Source organism: Eubalaena glacialis, chromosome 20 (assembly GCF_028564815.1).
Source record: "Eubalaena glacialis isolate mEubGla1 chromosome 20, mEubGla1.1.hap2.+ XY, whole genome shotgun sequence".
Taxonomy (NCBI): Eukaryota; Metazoa; Chordata; class Mammalia; order Artiodactyla; family Balaenidae; genus Eubalaena; species Eubalaena glacialis.
In genome coordinates, this window is record NC_083735.1 from 23179364 (window position 1) to 23202929 (window position 23566).

Consider the following 23566-nt stretch of genomic DNA (forward strand, 5'->3'; position numbering starts at 1 on the left):
TAGAAGGAGCCCCAGCCAGGGGTTAGGAGACCTGGCTTTTCACCTGTACTCCATGTCTGTGCTCTAGCATCCTGTGTGGCACAGGGCAAGCTACAGACCTTTCTGAATTTTTGTTTTCTCAACAGTAAATGGAGTAGTTAGGTGATTCATTCATTCAAGGGATATTTTTTGAGCACCTGCTGTGTATCAGGCACCGTGCTAAGCACCAGGGGTACAAGAGTGAGCAGTGTTGATTCATGCCTTCAAAGAGGGTAGTCTTCTGGGGGAAAATCACAAGTCATCAGGCGCTCAGATTACTGGGAGTTAAGTCCCGTGACTGAGAACAGTAAGATACAATGGGAATACTAGGGGGAGAAGCCTCCCAGAGGAGGAGGCATTAGAGCTGAGATTGAAACGTAGGTAGAGGTTGGGTAGCAAAGGTGAGATGGCGAAGGGTCTTCTGAACCCGGGAGCAACACTCCTGTTTGACGGGAACATAAAGTTCAAAATGGTAGAAGCACAGAGCTCTGGCGCTCTGGAGTGTGTGCAGGATATTGAGTATAGCTCCCTGTGCTATATAGTACGTCCTTGTGGTTAATCTAGTGTGTACAAGATAGTGGACACTGTGTAATGTTAAGAAGACCCAGCAAGTTCTACCATGAACAGAAGTGCTACTAACTAGCTGTGTGAACTTGAACAACTCTCTTTACCTCGTAAAACCTGGTTTCTTAGTCTGTAAAATGGGATACTAATGGCATGTACCTCATTGGAATATTGTGGATTAAATTAGATGATGTAGGTTAAACTTTTAGCGTAGTGCCTGGAATGTAGCAAAGTTTTATAAATATTCATTGCTGAATTCTCATTGTCTTTATCCCTTCGGAGCTCCAGGGATCCTGTGAGTCACCAGACTCCTTGCCCCTAGGGCCAGCTCACAACTTTCCCACTCACTGCAGCCCTCTCTGGGGAGTCGAAGTTCTCCATAATATCAGCTTAAGAAATTTCCGTGGGATTAATTCGGGAGCAGATGCTTGCACTGGCTTAGCCTTCCCCCCTGTTTCTAGGAGTTACTGATTTAGGTTCATTTTTCCCCAGTATTTTCTCTCGTATTATTGTACCTAGGCATTTCCTATGTGGAATCCAGATAAAATATTGGTATATGTAGTTCTATCCTTATGAATAATATGGGTTTCTATCTCTATTGTTTTGACACAATGACCAGTGAATAATTAGAACAACTGGGAAGGCTTGGAAAAATAATGTACTTTCTGCTGTTTAAAATTATTTTTGTCAACACTTTTCTCCTTGGCACTAAGGATAGAGTTATACCTGTATCTGCCTTCCCTCCCCCAAGTACAAATCTTACTTTTAGGTTGTTTGAAAGGTTAATTTGGCCTTTAAATGTGTTCCTTTAATTTTTTACTCCTACCACAAGTGATTTCTAAGATCGTCCTATCAGAGAAATGCAGCACTCTTAAAACTCTACTTTATTCTGGATAGACCACTTCCTATGTATTTGTGGAAAATGTGGCACAATTTTTAATCGAGTATGTACATTTTAAGGAACTGCAAACATGCTGTAAGTGTGAGCAGTTTTGAGAATCGAATCGTATTCAAAACTTAAGGACTCTCAAAGACATATTCAACGCTTTCTGGATTTCCCGGCCCTCCATACTCTGACCTTGAATAGTTCTTCCTTTACAGTTGACCCACGATCCAGCAGCAGCAGATGTATGAAATGTTGCAATAGCAAAAGGGATTTACAATGGTTTGTGCTCTTTATCAGTGACTTGAACAGCATTCATTCATAAGGACACACCAAAATTCAGTAATGCAGATCTGGAGGAAGCAGGAACTGAAACAGGCAGTTTTATCTGAGGCCAGGTGGCTCTGTCTAGAATTTAGACACACACGGGATTTCTTTAAATGTGGCGCACGTGGTTTGATACAATCCCCACTTTCTCCTCCATCCACGCCATGGCCTTCTAAATGACTTCGGTTAAGCACAGTCTACTGTTCCTTCAACAAGAAGAAAGGAAAGCAATGGAAAATCTGGCAAGATGAATTGAATATGAGTCAATGCTTGGACTACTGGAAGTGAAAGACATGTCCAGAAATTAAAAAAAAAACCCTTTCAGCAAATTGAGAGCATTGATTGAACTTTGCAAGGAAGTGTTTCTTTTGTATTTTTCTTTTTTGATAAATGTCAGAGGTATTGAAATCAAGAGAATAAATAAAAAACATTGAGCAAGGATGATGGCTATGGATGGTGGCATTAAAAGTCTTACTTGTAACTGAGTGTGGAATAATCAGGGTAGAAGCCTATGGGGGGTGGTTCTCTTAGAATCCATCCTAATGGGAGCTAGGCTGGGGGCACGGGGCTGGGGGCTTTATAGGCACAAAACCACAGAGCTACGCCCCAGCTCGGAGTCAGAGTTAACTTCTTCTTGTGGTTTGGTTTTCCATTTCAGTGCCCATGCCCAGTTCCCGCTGGTACCCACAGGATCGTCCCTTCTTACTGGCTTGGTTGCTTGCAGCGGGTCCGGCGGCCAGGACCAGCGGCCCCAGGTGGGAGAGGCAGGTCTTTCTAGGAGGTGGTGCTTAGCTTTTCTTTGTTTTCAGTCTCCATCTTGATGAAAAGCTAGTAATGTTTTCACTATCAAAGAACACCTAGAGCCATGTCTTATAGACTGGTTCATGTTATAGCATGTTTTGAAAAGTTACACTTTTTTCTTCTGGAAGTTTGAAGGGTCACTGGGACATGGGTGTGCATGGGGCGTGTTCCCCTCCCCCATGTTATATTTAGAACCTGTGCTGTTAGTTCATTTCTACCCAAACCCTACAGGCACTGTGTCCCTGATTCTGTTCCAAGCGCCCCTAACAGTGTTCCCTAACAATTAGCTGCATTTGTGGCTAATTGCAGATCAGTGCTTGGAATAAACATTTCAGTTCACTTCTCAGGGGCTGACAGATTGGAGCTGCTGTACTCGGTTTCTTGTTTTATATTGTCATCAGCATTACCAGGCAGCTTTTTTGGAAGATGGACATGTACTTAGATACAGATCGCTTACCCTCTAGAAGATCGTTGTTTTAGAACTTCATACTTGGAATCCAACCTGGAGATTCTGATTCAGTGAATCTGGGATGGGGCCCAGGAATTTGTAGTTTTAACAAGTATCTTGGGTGATTCTTATCATCAGAGAAGCCTGGAAAACACTGCTTTATTGTATACTCGACTTTCCTGTTCTCTCTCCCATCCCAATCACATAGACCTGCGAAATATTTGCATGTTGTCTTTGTAATGAAGCTGTACGCTTCTATTTGGCAGCGTGAATATAACATGGCGATTTTGAGCCCTTGTGATTTTTTTAAAATGGAGTTTTACCAGATCAGTCTTCTTGACACATTTAATTCACTGCTTGCTCCTTTATGAACTTCGAGTTGTTAAACAACTCTGATGTCTTCGCTTCTGTTTTTGTTTTTTTAATCGGAAATTTAGTTCATTAGAAAAACCTGCTAAGGCAGCTGTTCAAAGTAGTGATTGATGTTCTTTTCAATTAAAAATTGGGGGGAAGGGAGAAAAAGGGAAGTTGTTTCATTGCTATAGGGGTTCAGTTTTCCGAGATGAAAAGAGTTCTGGAGATTGATTGCACAACAACGCGAATATACTTAACACTACTGAAATGTACACTTAAAAATGGTTAAGTTGGTACATTTTATGTTATGTGGTTTTTTTACCACAATTAAAAAAGTTTTGGGGAAGTGAACACAGGTTTATTGTCCAGATAAAGGACAGAAAATGAACATGTGTACCTCTGATTTGGCCAGGCACTGTGTTAAGACCTTTTCTACTTTTTCAGTTTATTATTTTAGTCTTTAAATGACCCTGTCCCAATTACACAGATAAGGAAATAGAAGGTCACTGAACTCAAGGGCCAGGGTCACTCAGATGTAGAGCCCAGGGTTCTGCCCAGCTCTGCCCACCTCCACACTCATGCTCTTTCTGGTTGTAAACTTCTGCCCTACCTAGGTTCCCTGACTCTTTCTGGAGCTTCAGAGAAGCATGAGTCCTGTGCAGCACACCTAGGCTGGAGGGGACCTTCTTCAGACACATCTCTGTGCAGTGAGCTTCTCCAATGGATGTCCACTCTGGGTTCCCCAATCTTGTGAGCTGGTAAGATTTAATGTTGGCAAACTAGGAAAGTTTAAGGCTTACCTTTAACAATTCTTTAGCTATGAGGGACCCTCTAAAGGGATGAGTTGAGAATGACAGAAGCCCCAGTTTGGAATGATGTACATACAGTTCGCCAATCCCCTTGACCAGTCCTGGGTGCATAACCGATGCCCACCAAAGCTCCCTGGGATTCGCTGTAGTCCGGTGTTGGCTTCAGGCTCTGGGTACCACTGGGAAACCCTTAGCCCACAGTGGCTAAAGGCAATGTCTCTGTCATGTCCCATCGGGACCTTCCCTCCCTTGTCATGGTTTTCTGTCACTGCCACCCCTCCTCTCTGTCCCCTGCAGGTCAGAATCAGAATGCTCTCATTGACAGATCAGAGCTTTCCTACTATCTGCAAAAGCTTCTGTGCATCTGAGCGCAGTGGCATCAAGTTTAGAATTTAATGTCCTGGTTTCATTAACTATATTTCAATGACTCTAGGGACTGCCTTCCCTAATTATGCCTACTCAGCTCTGTGCCATTGCTGGAACTTCTCTTATGTATTTGCTGCAATATGAGTCTCTTTTTGTCTCCTTTCTCTTTGACAACCCCCCACCCACTCCCACCAATAAAAGAGAACAACTTTCAGGATGAGGGCTTCCTGGAGAATCTATTCCATTGGACAGAAGGATTTGACAAGTCTGTGCTCACCATCAAACTTGACCTTCTGTTTGTATCCACTTAGGACCTGTATCCTGCCTGCCATCTGTTTTTCTACCATGATTTCATCTTTTATAAGTCACTTTACCTCTCTGGGTCCCACTTACTCATTTATTAAATGAAGGTCCCTTCTAGCCTGAGCATTCCAGGATTGCACTAATTTTTCTCTCTCTTCCCAAGTTTATCACCCCTGGAATGCCTCTCTTTACTTGGAGCTCTGGTAACAGAGAACAGGCAGTGTTGACCCAGCCCACTCTTGGCTTCTCCTACCAGGACCCCAAAGACACTCTGGTACCTCCCGGCCTCTGGGGCCAAGATGACTTGATTCTTCTTGATGCAGGTGGAGGCTGGAGCTTTGTTTTAGGAAGTGGCTCAGAATGACTGAATCAGAGCTCAGGATAGTCCAGTACTGACCTCACAGTGACTGGTATCAGAGGAGCCCTAATGATACATGCTGCCCCAATGTCCTTATTCACATTCCTTTGCAAGTCCCTACTTGTAAAATGAGGTTACGATAATACCATGAAAACTTAAACTAACCCTCAATAACTTCTATCTTTTGCTGACAATCAATACTTTTCTTAAACAACTTTTCTTCAGTTCCAGCTGGTTTTGAGGAGTAGGGCTTCCCCCCCCCCACCCCACAGAGTTTTAAGAAATGCTTCCTCAGCAAATTGAGAATAAGAAGGTATATAAAATGTTGTCTCTCACTATCTCCATGACTCATTCCAAAGTGTTAGTTTAGAAACTTTTGTAATTCAGATGAAAGTTTCAGAAAAATGGCAACATATAAAAAAGTCTGCAGGATCATTCCATAGTAGTCAAAACTGAAAACAGTCAGAACCAACATCTTTAAAGATGCCAATAAAGTTGGTGATGGGTGTAGCTATGTCGTGGGTACCATGATCCATGGGAGAGACTCAGGAGTGTGTTCCTTCTCAGTTACGGAATATTAGAGACCACTCAGCCTTTACATGATGGGAGTGCTTGCAATGACAGAGCATACATTTTTAAAGCAATCTTTTTTTTCCATTAATGTATTGGGTTAGCCAAAAGTTTCGTTCAGTTCTTTTTCCGTAAGATGGCTCTAGTAGCACTTAGTTGTCTTTAACTTCATTCGAAACAATTTTGTTAGATTGTGACAGCTGTCATATCAGCGTGCATTTAAAAAGAGGCTTATCAAAATCGGTGAATTTTTGTGTAGCCATTTTAATATTGAAGATGGAAGAAAAAAAGCAACATTTTTGGCCTGTTATGCTTTATTATTTCAAGAAAGGTAAAAATGCAAAAAAAGATTTGTGCAGTGTATGGAAAAGGTGCTGTGACTGATCGAACGTGTCAAAAGTGGTTCGCGAAGTTTCGTGCTGGAGAGTTCTCGCTGGATGATGCTCCATGGTCGGGTAGACCAGTTGAAGTTGATAGCGATCAAATCAAGACATTAACTGAGAACAATCAATGTTATACCAGGCAGGAGATAGCCGACATACTCAAAATATCCAAATAAAGCACTGAAAATCATTAGCACCAGCTTGGTTATGTGAATCGCTTTGATGTTTGGGTTCCACATAAGTTAAGCGAAAAAAACCTTGACCATATTTCCACATGCGATTCTCTACTTAAACGTAATGAAAACGTTCCATTTTAAAAACAAATTGTGACAGGCAATGAAAAGTGGATGCTGTGCAACAATGTGGAACAAAAGAGATCGTGGGGCAAGTGAAATGAACCACCACCAACCACACCAAAGGCCGGTCTTCATCCAAAGAAGGTGATGTTGTGTATATGGTGGGATTGCAAGGGAGTCCTCTATTATGAGCTCCTTCCAGAAAACCAAACGATTAATTCCAACAAGTACTGCTCCCAATTAGACCAACTGAAAGCAGCACTCGACGAAAAGCGTCCAGAATCAGTCAACAAAAAACACATTATCTTCTATCAGGATAACTCAAGACCCCATGTTTCTTTGATGACCGGACAAAAACTGTTACAGCTTGGCTAGGAAGTTCTGATTCATCCCCTGTATTCACCAAACATTGCACCTTCGCATTTCCATTTCTTTCGGTCTTTACAAAATTCTCTTAACGGAAAAAATTTCAATTCCCTGGAAGACTGTAAAAGGCACCTGGAACAGTTCTTTGCTCAGAAAGATAAAAAGTTTTGGGAAGATGGAATTATGAAGTTGCCTGAAAAATGGCAGAAGTTAGTGGAACAAAAGGGTGAATACGTTGTTCAATAAATTTCTTGGTGAAAATGAAAAATGTATCTTTTATTTTTACTTAAAAACCGAAGGCTATAACTGATTCACTTTGTTATAAAGCAGAAACTAACACACCACCGTAAAGCAATTATACTCCAATAAAAATGTTTAAAAAAACCCCAAAAAGGGCTTCCCTGGTGGTGCAGTGGTTGAGAATCTGCCTGCCAATGCAGGGGACACGGGTTCGAGCCCTGGTCTGGGAAGATCCCACATGCCGCGGAGCAACTGGGCCCGTGAGCCACAATTACTGAGCCTGCGCGTCTGGAGCCTGTGCTCCGCAATAACAGAGGCCGCGATAGTGAGAGGCCCGCGCACTGCGATGAAGAGTGGCCCCCGCTTGCCACAACTAGAGAAAGCCCTCACACAGAAACGAAGACCCAACACAGCCATAAAAAAAAAAAAAAAAAAAAAACCCAAAAAACCGAAGGCACTTTTTGGCCAACCCACTATTTGTTAATGATTCCTTGTTGATTCTGTATTGATTTATTGATTATGAATTTCATTCATTCCTGTACTTATTCATTCAAAAATCATCCCTGAATTCTACCTGCCATGTGTCAGACTCTGGATGAAGCTCTGGCATTAATTAGAGCACTGAACAAGGCAAGGAAGCTCTCTGACTTCACAGAGCTTGCATTTGAGAGGAGGGTTATAAACCGACTAGTAAATGAATTGAATAATAACAGATTTTGATAAATGCCACAAAGCAATTAACGTGGTATAACATTAATAGTCAAGCTAGAAATCACTGAAATCCTAATTTGCTTACCCCTTTGGTTTTCTTTTCTTTCTTTTTTTTTTTTTAAAACATCTTTATTGAAGTATAATTGCTTTACAATGGTGTGTTAGCTTCTGCTTTATAACAAAGTGAATCAGTTATACATATACATATGTTCCCATATCTCTTCCCTCTTGCATCTCCCTCCCTCCCACCCTCCCTATCCCACCCCTCTAGGTGGTCACAAAGCACCGAGCTGATCTCCCTGTGCTATGCGGCTGCTTCCCACTAGCTATCTATTTTACATTTGGTAGTGTATATATGTCCATGCCACTCTCTCACTTCGTCCCAGCTTACCCTTCCCCCTCCCCATATCCTCAAGTCCATTCTCTAGTAGGTCTGTGTCTTTATTCCCGTCTTGCCACTAGGTTCTTCATGACCTTTTTTTTTCCCCTTAGATTCCATATATATGTGTTAGCATACTGTATTTCTTTTTCTCTTTCTGACTTACTTCACTCTGTATGACAGACTCTAACTCCATCCACCTCATTACAAACACCTCCATTTCATTTCTTTTTATGGCTGAGTAATATTCCATTGTATATATGTGCCACATCTTCTTTATCCATTCATCCGATGATGGACACCTAGGTTGCTTCCATGTCCTGGCTATCGTAAACAGAGCTGCAATGAATATTTTGGTACATGACTCTTTCTGAATTATGGTTTTCTCAGGGTATATGCCCAGTAGTGGGATTGCTGGGTCGTATGGTAGTTCTATTTTTAGTTTTTTAAGGAACCTCCATACTGTTCTCCATAGTGGCTGTATCAATTTACATTCCCACCAACAGTGCAAGAGTGTTCCCTTTTCTCCACACCCTCTCCAGCATTTATTGTTTCTAGATTTTTTGATGATGGCCATTCTGACCGGTGTGAGATGATACCTCATTGTAGTTTTGATTTGCATTTCTCTAATGATTAATGATGTTGAGCATTCTTTCATGTGTCTGTTGGCAATCTGTATATCTTCTTTGGAGAAATGTCTATTTAGGTCTTCTGCCCATTTTTGGATTGGGTTGTTTGTTTTTTTGTTATTGAGCCCCTTTGGTTTTCTGATTCTCTGCTTTCTTTCCCAATGTTCCTCCAGACCAAGAGTTCCCTAACTCAAGTTCAAGTAACTAATGATCAGAAAACAAGCAAGTAAATGCCTAAGGGAGCGGTTTTTGCGGTTGCAGATAAACAGGCCTCCTCACTAACCACTCCTACGTAGTACCTTTCTTGCATTTTGGGAATCTTCAAAGTAGGCCATTTTAAAAAAGTCACAGGATCCTCATTTAAAAAAAAAATTTTGATATATGTATAAAATTACGGTTCAAGACAATTTAAAAAAAAGGTTTATATTTGACATAGCTCCATTCAAATTCATGATGTTAATTTTCTGAAATAACATTGGCAAGAAAAGATGAGAAATAAAATCAACCAACATCTAAACTGTGGGCTTACAAAGAGCTTTATGATTTCACCATGGAAAAAACAATTTGTTCCACTGTTCCCCACCCTCTGTCCTTTGTTCTGGCCTGGTTTTCTGGAACTTCCAGTTCTGATCTGGGTTTTCCCACTGATTTGTGAACACCAGCAAAGCATTTACCTTCCGTGTCTGCTTATCTCGAATTTGTCTCATTTGTATACATGTTGCCTGGTTTAGATGAGTCCAACCTGTAAAAATGCTCTCTCTATGGGTTTCTGTTATTGTTCTATATCTTAGAATATAAGTTAGAATTGCCTGTGTATTTTAGCGGTATCTTCAATTTTTGTTTTTGCTGCAAAATAATTAAAAAATAATGAGATTTGTACAAATGAAATTTAACAATCATGCTTCTCACCATAAAGCCCGTGCCAAGGCAATAAATTATAACGAGTGTTTAAAACAACCCGTCTGGTATTGAGGAAACCAAGCGGCTCTTTTCAAGTGGAAGAAAGACAGGAGAGGTTTTCTATATTAATGAGAACTCTACTTTAATTCTGTTGGGAGGGCTGCCGATGGCATACAAGGCTGTGTTTTATTGGGTTGAACATCTGTCACTGGCTTACAGAGCTGTTAATCATTCATTTCATATTCAGACTTACCAGTATTCATTAAAAACTCTCCATTTGAGCAAGTTTTTCCCAGAAGGAAAAAGTACCCTATTTTGGGGTCTTAGGTTTTTTTCTTTTCTTAAAAAAAAAAGTTCAATTTTAAACACATTTTTCAGCCAGCAGCAAGCAGCAACTGGCAACAGGAGGTGGGAACTTGTCATACATGCAGATGACCAAGCAGCTTGTCCCTAGGGAAGGTTTAGTGTTGGTAGGAGCAGGATTCAAAATTAAAGTTTAAAGTCACCAATTTCCATCTTGATTCCTCACCTCCAAGATAATTTCAAAGTCGGTGCAAATGGCATTCCATTAGCATCTCTCAAGAGTCTTGCATATTTTTCTTGGGAGGTTGTAGAAAGCCTGAGCCGAAGTGCCTGGATGGTTAGGGCAGCCCTCTCATGGCCTCACTTACTTGGGAATCCAGGCACACACACAGTGTCTGAAGGTCTAAACAGAAAATAGGATGTCCTGCTCCAGCAAAAATCGAATGATTTTCCATATCTGCAGCAGAAAACTAATCCAGCAGCGATTTCTTCCGCCAGACCCACTTTGCAGCTCTGGCGTGTATTAAAAATGCAAGAAATATGCACTGTGATCCATGGTTGCTTATTTCCCATTTATGAGACACGACTATTCCTAATGTTACCTGTATGGTCATTACCATACATCATCATACCCACAGTCTCTCAATGATTCAGAGAGGAATTAATGTACACTGCATTTTTTTCATGTAGGGAAGGATATTAGAATAAATCTATTAGGTTTAGTACAAAAGGAGCCCACAACCAAACAACCCATATCAAGAAAAACCAACCATTGGGTTTAAGGGAAATTATTTTCATTTAAATGGAATGAAAGACCAGGCCTTCTGTCTCTGAGGAATGAGAATATAAATTATAAACTTCTGAAACCTCTAAATCCCAGCAGAAATGCAGTCTTGCAGGAGAATGTGGGCAGCAACCAGACGCCCTCGGAGGGAGAAGGTTTGGTCTCGGCTCTTGGGCGCTCTCCCTCAGCACTCTTTCCTGTCTTTGAAGCCTCCATGGAGGTGAGCACCTGCCCAGGAACCAGAATCAGTTTTATCCTGTACTGAAGGCAGATGCTTGGTCTCCTGTCACAGAACACCTGAGCGTTTATCTGTCCGAATACAGACTTTAGGGCAGCAGAATTTTTTCCAAGTGGGGAATGAGTGGCTGGGAGTCATATCCTGTCCCCCATCCCAGCCCAGCATCCGCAGGAGTCTCAACTCGTGGCCTGAACTTACTACCATAAGTGTCTTGTCAGGCTGTAGTTTAAAAAAAATTTTTTTTTTAAATTTTGGCCGCACTGTGTGGCATGTGGGATCTTAGTTCCCCGACCAGGGATCGAACCCGCGCCCCCTGCGTTTCAGGTGCAGAGTCTTAACCAGCTGGACCACCGGGGAAGTCCCCCAGGCTGTATTTTGAAGAGATTTGACCTCATCTAGTTTTAGTTGCAGCCTAAAGCTGATGTGGCCAGAAAGCAAGAAGAAAATACAGTGAAGAAAAAAAGACAAGAATTTTGCTTGTCCCAGACTGCGTCTGTGCTGTGTAGTACTTCGTCTGGACTCAGTCTCTGGGAGCCTAAACACATGGTTATAACTGCTGTAAGGTGTGGGGATCTCACAGCCCAGCAAATTCCCAAGTTCAAAACCACATGGAAAGGGCAAGAGGCAAGGATGTATTGCCTATCCACAGAAAAGTATTGCTGGGAGCAATTTTTTCCCGTTTTTAAACTCTTATTTTGAAATAATTTCAGGGTTTAAAAAATACAAAAAAGTACTGTATAGCCTTCACCCAGAGTCCCCAAATTTAACATCTGACATAGTCACAGCTATGGGAGTATTTTAGTACAACGATCAAAATCAGGAGATTAAGCTTGATACAGTACTAAGATCTAATATTTAGACATTCAAACTTTGCCACTTGGCCCATTAATGTTCTTTTTCTGGTCCAAGATCCAATCAAGGATCTCACCTGGAATTTAATTTTCCTGTCCCCTTAGTTTCCTTTTATCTGCAATGTTTCCTCCATCTTTCTTTGTCTTTCATGACCTTGATGCTTCTGGAGAGTACAGGCCAATTATTTTGTGGAATATCCCTCAGTTTGGGTTTGCCTGATGGCTCCTTGCGATGAGATTCAGGTTGTGTATCTTTGGCACATGTATCAGAAATGTCCCATTATTGGTGAGGTGCACTTTGGTTAAGGTGGTGTCTCCTGAGCTCCTCCTTTATACAGTTTTTTTTTTTTTATTGAGGCATACCTGATGTACAATATTATATAAGTTTCAGGTATACAACATAGTGATTCACAGTTTTAAAGGTTATATTCCATTTATAGTTATTATAAAATATTGGCTATATTCCCTGTTGTACAAGGTATCCTTGTAGCTTATTTACTTTATACTTAGTAGTTTGTAACTCTTAATCTCCTACCCCTATCGTGCCCCTCCCTGCTTCCCTCTCCCCACTGGTAACCACTAGTTTGTTCTCTATATCTGTGAGTCTGTTTCTTTCTTGTTATACTCACTAGTTTGCTTTATTTGTTAGATTCCACATATAAGTGATATCATACAGTATTTGCCTTTGTCTGACTTATTTCACTTAGACCCTCTAGGTCCATCCATGTGGTTGCAAATGGCAAAATTTCATTCTTTTTATCTAGTTATTTTTTTCCCTTTGTAAACACTAAGTCTCTTATGAAGAGATACTTTGAGACTAAATATCCTGTTTCTCATCATACATTCACTTATTCCTTTTAGCATCCTTTGATGATTCTTACCTGAAGCAATTATTACTGTGGTGTTTTTCCAAATGGTGGGTTTCTATCATTCCTTCTATATTTTTTAGTTGAAATTGTACAGTAAGGAAGAGCTTCCTTTTCTCTCATTTATTTATTTTAAAATTGTTCATATCAGTAAGGGCTCATGGATTCTTATTTTTTTTCTATGAGTTATCAATCCATTACTACCATCATTTATTTTCTTGTTCAAATTATCCCTGGGTTTGGCCATTAGGAGCCCCTTCAAAGAGGTTCCTGTGTCCTTTGTGACATGCCCCTATCATTCCTCGGGCACTTTCTTTGTTACTTTCTGACGTATCAAGATGTTCCAAGCTCATCTGGTTCTTTCCCTACTCCAGCCCTGGAATCAGCTATTTCTTCCAGGAAGACTGTTCCTTTTCTTGGAGAATGGTGTTTAGAGTCTAAGAACTTGGAGATGGTTGTTCTCATTGCTGTTGAAGTGTCATTACTTCTAGGCCTCTCAGTGGGCAGAGCTAAGAAATATGTATTATAGACACATTTGTTTCTATTAATATCTGTACACCTATTAAAAACCGCAAGTGCTTACTATCTCCAATTGCAATCCGAACACTTAGGGCTCCTTCTTACCTTCCTCCTTTCTCGTTTGTAACTCCTTTCTCTGACAATGAGAACTCTAGTCCTCGTATATTTACCTACCTGTTCGATCCTAGAATATCCATAAACTAGTTTAACATCTTACCTTAAGTGCCTGGACTTAGTTACACAAGTGAGAAATTACATGTGAATTTTAAAATGTCATTTAAAAAATCCTCACTTTTCCTTCTCATAACATCACCCTTAGTAACTTTCTATAGTAATGCAAATTTTACCTTTTATTCTTCCAGAGACATCACAAGTCTGTCTTATTTCTTACTTAGGATTCCACATTTATTAGAGGCTTTTTTTTCAAGTAACTTTTACAGGAGGAGCGTTGGGAATGGAATAAAAAATATATTATCTTTTCTTTCTCTGACTTTACTTAGAGTATTTCAAACAGAACAAAAGAGGATTGTTAGCCAATCCATCTATTTTCTTTCAATACAGTCACCTTGTCTTTTCATCTAGTTTAATTTTCATATTAATAGAATAGGGAACCATCAGAGCTCTCAACATGCAAAGCACTGACTTCTGCCCAATTTCTGAAGAAGTTAGGATGATGAAGAACACGAAGGGTTTCTGGAGACCTGGAGATTTTTTGAGATTATCCTGAGCAAGGATGCCATCCCCTTGTTAAAGAAAGACAGAATTGACAAATGCAGCATTCTCAGTATTTCTCTGTACTCTAATACCCTAAAATCATTGGCCTGGCCCTTTAAGACAAGCTATAGAACAACATTGCTGCCACAGCAGTCATCACTGCAGAGGAGCTGAGATGCATGGAAATATTGTAAACGTAGTTTTTGCCATGAGAACATGGCCCACAGACCTCTACTCTGTGCCTCTACTTCATTTACACATAGGATGCCAACAATAGATCAAAGTCGAGGCAGTTAACCCCTCATTTGCTTGCCGCCCAAATTCACCAAAATCCTACATTTGTTCAGTGCAAAGCTGATCATTTTCTTCAGGACCAGCTCTGGCTAAAATAAGAGAGAGCAAGAAAAAATTTTATAGAATATATGAGCCCAAGCCCTCATCTGTCCAAGATATTTGTACTATATTTCTAACAGTTAGCTCAAGTAAGTGAAAGTAATCAACCTTAATGGGTTAAAATCCCTACCAAAACAAAGATTGTTTCAAAAACAATTTAGCTGCATAACTGTTACAAGGTTGTACCGTAAAAAATTCACAATAAGTTTTAAAATAAAGGGGTGGGAAAAGATATACTAGGAAAGCATAATAAAAATACAGCAGGGTGGGGACTTCCCTGGTGGTGCAGTGGATAAGACTCTGCGCTCCCAGTGCAGGGGGCCCAGGTTCAATCCCTGGTCAGGGAATTAGATCCCACATGCATGCCAAAACTAAGAGTGCATATGCCACAACTAAAGAGCCGGCCTGCCGCAGCTAACACCCAGTGCAACCAAATAAATAAATAAATACTGAAAAAACAACAACAACAAAAAACAGCAGGGTGGCAAGAATATCACACAAAGTAAAATTAAGAACAAAAGGATCTAAATGGGGCAAGATGATATTAAAAATGATAAAAAATACAATAGACAAAACCTATAGTTATAAAACCTCATGCACTGATTAACATAGCAAAGATGTACATAAGGCAATAAAACTATTGGGAGGCTGATGATAATTTAATAGATCACAATATTAGTGGTAGATTTTAATATTACTTTTAATATTTTAAATTATTTTTTAAAAAGTAATATTTAAATTACTTTTAATACTAATAATACTTTTAGTATTAAAACAAATTGAGTAGTTTAAAGATAAGACCATAAATGTTTTGAATATACAGTAAACTTAATTGTAGACATAAAAAATTTTGTTTTTTACAGTTGTTTCAAATCCCCAGTGAACATTTGCAAAAGTTGATCATGTACTAAGCCACAAAGAGAATCTCAATAAAATGCAAAAATTAGTATTATTATAAGACATATTATTTGATTGTACTATAATAAACTGGAAATTAACTATTAGAAGATGACAAAATGGTCTAACAACTTAAAAATTATGGCAAAACTACTTTTTTAAATCATACCTCTTGAATAAATGAGGAAATCAAATCTAAAATCCAGACTACTTAGGGGTAATAAAAATGGAAATAGCACACATCAGAACCTATAGGTATTGATACAGCCAAAACCATACTCAGAGAAAAATTCAGAGCCTTAAATTAGCTTGTGATCAAATAAGAAACATGGAAAACTAACTAAAATTTAACTCAAGAAGTTATTTAAAAAATGAACAAAGTAAGGTTGGAAAAATAAATTAATAAAGAATTAGAAAAGAGAAAGTTTAAAACTGTACAGCTGTTCTTTTTAAAAACATCAAGAGAGACTATTGCTGGTAAATTTAGGCAAGAAAACACTTCAGAAGATATATGCATATGATATTAAGAGTGAGAAAGGGGAATATAATTGCACATACAGAGGAGTTTAAAATTATGTGAAAATGATTATTTATGCCAAAATTATTGACAATCTACATAAAATGCATTCTTTTAAGGAAAATTTAGAGGACCAAAGTTGACAAGGTAATGTACAAAACTTAAATATACCAACAATCAGAGACTTTCAATTTTGTTAAAAACTTACATCCAAATGGTGTTACAGGAGGGTCCTCTCAAACTTCAAAGGATCTGGTAATTCCTATGTTATTAAATTTTGTCAGAGTGTGAAAAAAGATGGACACTTACCAATTCAACTTTTTAGGCTATCATAATCCAGATTCCAAACCCACTAAAAATAGTAAAAATTGTATACCAAATAGATTATAAATATATATATATAAATATCCTAAATAAAATATTAGTAATTTAATCTAACAGTTATTTAAAAGAATAACATGTCATGATTCAAGCAACTTTTCTTTTAGGAATTTAAGAATAGCTCGAAATTTTAAAATGTATTAGTTATGTCTTATTTATGGAAGCCTGTGGTCAGCAACCTCTAAGATGGCCCCCACTGTTTCCTGCCTTCCGGTGTTCACACCTATTTAGTCTCCTCTTGAGTACAACTTGCTTCTAACCAACAGAATTCAACAACATTGAGGGAACGTCATGTCCTTGATTAAATTACAAAAGTTTCTAACTTTCCTCTTGTTAGCAGACTCTCCCTCTTGCTGGCTTTGAGGAAGTAAGTTGCCATGTTGGGGAGGGCCACATGGCAAGGAACTGAGGGTGACCTCTGGCCAAGAGCCAGCTGGATTCTTCCAACAACCATGTAACTGAGATTGGAAGCCGATCCTTCCCCAGTTGAGCCTTCACATGAGACCCCAGCTCTGGCCAACAGCTCGATTGCAGCCTCATAAGAGACCCCAAGCAGAGGACCCAGCTAAGACATGCCCAGATTCCTGACTCACAGAAACCGTGAGACCGTAAATGCATGTCATTTTAAGTGGCTAAGTTGGTGGCAACTTGTTATGTAGCAATAGGTAACTAATACTGATGCCTAACGATCTTTGGACAAAATTGGGCAGCCATTTTTGTGAGGGGAAGCTCCATGCAGTGGGCCTCATCTTTCCATAGAGGAATTTCTTTTTTTTAATAAATTTATTTATTTATTTTTGGCTGCATTGGGTCTTCATTGCTGCACGCGGGCTTTCTCTAGTTGCCGTGAGCGGGGGCTAGTCTTCGTTGCAGTGCACGGGCTTCTCATTGTGGTGGCTTCTCTTGTTGCGGAGCATGGGCTCTAGTAGCGTGGGCTTCAGTAGTTGTGGCACACGGGCTTCAGTAGTTGTGGCTCATGCGCTCTAGAGCACAGACTCAGTAGTTGTGGCTCACGGGCTTAGTCACTCCACGGCATGTGGGATCTTCCCAGACCAGGGCTCGAACCCGTGTCCCCTGCATTGGCAGGCGATTCTTAACCACTGCACTACCAGGGAAGTCCCCATAGAGGAATTTCTAAGAATAACGTGTCTGTCCTCTCTCTGTATCTTTCTCCCCTCGGAATGTCTGTTGAGTTTTTGAGAAAAGTCTGAGATTTCTTGGCTCTGCCCTTTCTGGTTTACATGTGCTTACTTGCGAGAGAGGCTCCTTTCTGGAATGCTTTCTTTCCATGTGGTATTGTATTTATCAGGGCAGCTGTGCCTCTGTGGAGGAGGTTTGCTGTTACCTGCCTTGACCCGGATGAGTTTATTTCCCAGGTGAAGAATTAGGAAGCCACCTGAATCCACAACGTCTACGCCACCTTGTCCAATTAGTCTTGCCAATTAAGCTGGTGTTTTGATCTGCTTCAGTCTGATTCTTGTGTTCAGAAAAGGTTCCAGACTCAAGGTGGGGAACAGATAGGGTGTTATTCACTGGTACCCTAAGACCCCCACTAATGTTAATAAAAATTCTCAGTATACTAGGAACCAAAGGAAGCTTCCTTACATAGCAGAAACCAATAGCAACTATCGTATTAAATGGTGGATTAACAAAGGAATTCCTATAAAAGTCAGGAACAAGGCAAGAATGCCCCCCAATTATTGCCAGCATCCAACCTTGTTAGGAAGACTATAGTCAATGGGATGACACAAACATGATTATTTTCTAATGATATATTTTCATACATAGAAAATCCTAGAAAATCAGCTGAAAAAATATTGAAACCAATAAGTATGATCAGTAAAATGTAGAGAAAGTTATGTACAAAAGCCAATTGCTTTTCATCGTATAGCAATTATCTGTTAGAAAATGTAATGGAAAAAAGATCCGTTCACACTAGGGATAAAACTATAAAATACCCAGAATATGCTTAAAAAGAAACGTGAAAAATCTCTTTGAAGAAATCTACAAAACTTCTCTGGTGGAAATAAAAGGAAGAAATGCCCTAAATCAATGGAGAGAGAACTAGCAGAGGTCAATGATAGCCTTATTCTAGTAGGACAATGTTTACTGTATTTCTCATTAGTTAAACAGAAAGGCAAATAAAAGCACTATAGGGTTCTTAAGGAAGTGACCAGAAAATATCATTAACATGGCATCAAAGTTCCATATTAAACAAGTTTCTGAGTTATTCAATACTATTCAACTTTTTTATAGTTTTGGGGATTTGGATGAGGCCTGTGTCACACGTGGCCCCTTGACGACATTGTCAGTCTCCGGTGATCCTTCCTCAACCCTAAATGGCAGGACAGACTCATCGTCACTGAGAGCCTGGCACGAAGCAGGAGTCATCTACTGCACGGATCTTCTTCTGCTGGAAAATGTCCATGTAGAATTACGTGTGCAGCAAAAAGGGAGTTAACTAGGTTCAGCAAGCAGGATTTTCTCCCAAAGCTGAAGGTTGGTTCCTCCCATGGAGTCAGAAAGCTGATTAAGCATCTGTCCTTTGAGATGCATCACCTTGTGTGAATCACCAACAGCTTTGAACAGCCCTGAACTGCTCTATAGAGCCTGTGCCAGTTTGATTTGAGACTCCAGAAAGATTCCAATAATACATTTACTCCTCATTTTGTGGGTCTTTGAGCTCTCAGACCATAATCTGTACTTACTATATTATCTGTTTTTGGTGATGAATGTTTTGTTCCCATCAGCAGTGAATGTGGGACTTCCCTGGTGGCACAGTGGTTAAGAATCCACCTGCCAATGTAGGGGACATGGGTTCGAGTCCTGGTCCAGGAAGATCCCACGTGCCGCGGAGCAACTAAGCCCGTGCGCCACAACTACTGAGCCTGTGCTCTAGAGCCCGTGAGCCACAACTACTGAGCCCACGTGCCACAACTACTGAAGTCCATGCGCCTAGATCCCGTGCTCCGCAACAAGAGAAGCCACTGCAATAAGAAGCCCACGCACCGCAACGAAGCATAGCCCCTGCTCACGGCAACTAGAGAAAGCCCGCGCACAGTAACGAAGACCCAACGCGGCCACAAATAAATTAATTAATTTAAAAAAAACCAAAAAACAGTGAATGTACCAAGACCTACACTTCAAGCAGGCAGATTCCATGATATATGAAGGTTCTGTGGAAACCAAAATATATGATTAATCAGGGGTTCCAAACACATTCCACTGGAGTCATTGTGACTCAACTCTTCCTCTCACTCTCCAGTGCAATCTCTAAGTCTATCCGGTAAGCCTTACCTTCAAGATCTATTCCGAGTTCCACTGCTTCTTCACTACTTCTGTCCCAGCCCAAACCACCATTATTTTTGCTTAGATGACCACAGGAGTCTTCAGCTGATCTCCCTGCTTCCACCAGTGCCCCCCTTTTTTTAAAAAATGAAAGTCATAGCATGTTACTTCTTTGCTTTAAACCCTTCAGTGGCTTTTTCCTTTGCTCAGAGCAAAAGCCAAAACCCATATAATGGTCCATAAATAGAATGACCATATGATTTATCCTATAAACAGGGACATTTTTAGAATGAAAGGGGGAGGTATGACAAATTATCCCAGAACAATAGGCATAAACAGGGCTATCTCAGGCAAATGAGATGTATGGTCACCCTGTCTATAAAGCCTAGTATGATCTGTCCACCCCCTGCGTCCTATCAGCCCTCATCACCCACCAGTATCACCCTCTTTCTCTGCTCTGCCCAAAGAGGCCTCCTTGCTGTTCTTTGAACATGCTAAGCGTGCTCCCACCTCAGGACCTTTTGCACTTGCTCTTCCCTCTAAATGGAATGTTCTTCTCCCAGATAAGTGCGTGTCTTATCCTTTCCTCTCTTGTGGACTCTGCTCAAACATTCCCTTATTAGGGAGACCGTCTTTGACCATCCCGTAAATTACAGCACTCTCATCCCCTCTCCCACTTCCCCCAGTGCTCCTTATCCCTCTCACCCTGCTGACTTTTTCTTCTACTTTCCTTATCACCATCTGTCATGTTAGATATTTATCTTTTATTGTTTATGGTCTGTTTTCTCCCGCAAGAATGTAAGCTCTGTGAGAATGGGGACTTTAATTTGCTCATGATTATATCTCCAGCCTCCAGAACTCTGCCCAGCATGTAGGGAGTACTGTGAATATCTATTGAAGGAATGAGTGAGTGGCTGAAGTGAAGAGACATGTGGAAATCATGGTGTTCCCTGGGGGACAGCGCGAAGTATTTATGTTTAATCCCATCATGTGAAGTAGGAATAATTTGTCAGCAGAAAATATGGCCGTATGATCTTCGTAACATAAAATCATAACCACAAAAGTCCACAAGCAACATCAACAAAAATGAAACCCAGCAAACTATTGAACTACGAAAGATGGGCTATTTCCAGGTTTTTACGTTCATATTTGCTTGCATCTTGTTAATTGATTTTGTCCTTTTACTCCTGCAAGTGCTGAAGTTCTTATAAGAGATACGTTGGAGAAAAACATATGATTTTGCACATTTTCTCCTTTAGCTTGACTGTTTCTAAGGAAAGAAAGCCACTGGTCACAGATTTTGGTCATGGAACACCCTGGAGTGTTCTGCTGACTTGGGGCTTAAGAACTGGTGTAATAAATCACAATGAGTTCAACATAAATCGCCCTTGGAGAGCTTCCACATCCTTGCTAACATTGAGATCTGTATAAAATATCAGTCAATTTAATAAAGGAAAATTGGGATCTCTTTTGTTATAATTATCATTTTAATTAAATTACTTACTAGGGAGATTGAATATTTTTTCTATACATGTTTAATATTTATGTTTTTTCTTCTGTGGATTTCTATTAATCTCTTATGTCGATTTAGCTATTGTGTTAGTCTTTTTATTCTTGAATTGTTCGCGCTCTCTCTGTATGTAAGAACTCTTATGTTGTCAATGGTCATTTGCCTTGTACTTTTGTTTCTGGTTGGTTTTTGCTACATAGAAGATGGGTACATAAGTAATTTCCTGTATAATATTTTGCCTTTGATTTTATATTTATAAAGCTTTCTACACCTATGTGTATGTGGAGGGTTAGGGGAAAGGAGTTGTATGTGCGTTAGTGTGTGTATGTGTATCTTTGTTCCTCTTGTTGTCATCAAGTGAGGCAAAAGTCCTGTGGGTAACAGTTTATTACCTACACACCACCCTGTGTCCGTCAGTCAGTCAGGGAGTAAATCACACTGGCTTTCTTTGTGTATGTCAGATTGGTGTGAAACAAATGCTGTGGACCAGCAGGTGTCCTGCTGTGGCAGCCCTAGTCTTCTGTGCTGGGAGACAGACAGTCTCAGAAACGGGAATGATGGGGTTCATCATTGTATGCTTTTCTGCCTTTCTTGTCCTTTCCCCTTATCCTTCCATTTTTCCATTCCAATTCCTCTCCTTTGTAAGTTGCTGAACAAGTTTATAAGAACGGGGATTGATTTGTCTTAAGAAAAGGCAACTACAAATTGCTCTGGAAGTTTCCCAAAGGCAGGACTATATTTTATTCATTTTTGAATCCTCAAAACCCAGAACACAATACATACACTCTACATTTGAATTAGGTGGCATAATTTCAAACTTGAAACAAATGAGGAATTTCTTTGAGCATAGTAACAAGTATACACATGAAGTCATTGACCCAATTTTAATCAAAGTTGAGAGCATTGAGTCAGACACAAAACAAAAGTAGAAAATAAACGGTAGAACAGTAACAGAGGGAAGTTTTGGAGTCTCTTTCCCTAAAATAAATAAAAGAAAATGGCTCTTTTGGAGAGCTTCTGCTTTTCTTATTGGTCTTTAGATGGGGCCTAGACCAGCTCCTTCTATAGGGTTCTCCTGGATTTCTGATGCTGTCAAATTGGCAGGAAAAACTGAGTGAGGCAAGATGCATTACTAGTGGGCATTCAGTCTTTGCAGCGTCCTGTCCTTTTTCTATCGGAGCATGTGGCCTCCATCTGGGAGCCTGGCCCTGCTGCTGTCCTTCCCCTGGCAATGACCTTGACATAGACAGCAGAGATGGAAGGTTCTAGTACTTATATCAAATCCATTTTTGCTGATGACCCTGCCTTCCTTCGCCCCAAGTCTGGTGACTGACATTCGCCCTGCTTTCTTTTTCTCTGCATCACTATCATGTAAATCCAGGGGTTCTGCAATCTCTTTAAAATCTGAACTCTGATTGGATTGAACTCCACAGGAGTCCTGAACTCCACCTTCTTCTCCATTCAAGGTTTGGGTCTATGCTTCCTGCTGCACTGCTTATCTAATGACTGTCTGCGGGGAGTCAGGACCCCCCCACCCCCGCCCCCGGCGTGTCTGGGGAAAGGATCCCATGCCTCATGTCAATCACAGGCAGCCTCAACACCAAGCACGCTGCTTGCTATGTTCTCTCTACCACATCAAGCTGTTTCCCCACACCTGCAGCAATTTCCCCTCCATCCCTCAGGGACCAGGTCCAGGCTGGTTGTGGCCCCTTCCAAACTGCTCCATGTGACCATGGCTAAGTGGATTGACTCAGCTATGTTCCAGGATGCTGCAATGGTAAACAAACTAAAGGAGCATGACATCAACAAACTCAAACTCCTGACTGAGAGGTTTCACAGTCTATAATGAGCAAGATGGTTGCCTTTGGCTTTTACACTGAGCTCTTACCATTTGCCACCATCTTAAATGCCACTCCTATCTTCTCCATTTCTGCATCAAAATCTGTTCCTCTTTCACTGCAGGTCTTCTAAAGAACAGCTCAGCAGAGTGAAAGGATAAGCAATTTAGAATGTGTAAAGGACACCAATTTCTTAGAGAGGCAGGGGGAGATGGATCATACAGGCTGGCTTCTGCAGCTGTGGAATCTCAACGTAAGATTTATCTCCTAGGCTGGATGAAGCAGGCTCTGTTTACCTGTGTATCTGCCCCTTCAGCACTTGCAAACAACTCACTTCAGTTATTGTAAGAAGAAAAGGAACTTATTGGTAGAATATGGGGTAGCTCACAGAGTTAACAGCGAGGATGGAGAATCCGGCAAGCACCAAGGGAAGCTGGGTGGTTAGCGCAGGCTGGAACACCGCACACCAGGTACAGACTGGTGAGGGTGCTGCTTCCAGCACTACTGCTTACAGGAGTGCCCCTGGACCCTGGATGGTGCCACCGGGATGAATTCTAAGTTGTCGCTGCCCCTAGGAGTCATTGCTCTAGACTCAAATTATTAGGCAAGAGTGAATCATGGCTGTAGTTTGGTTGTAACCTCATATCCTTGCTGCTTTCCATGAAGGCTCACACAAAGGCAGAACTTGAGAAGGGAGTTCAGATGCTGGATGGTCAAAAATATGGCAAATCCTTATTTCTCTTTTGACAACTTCCTTGAGAA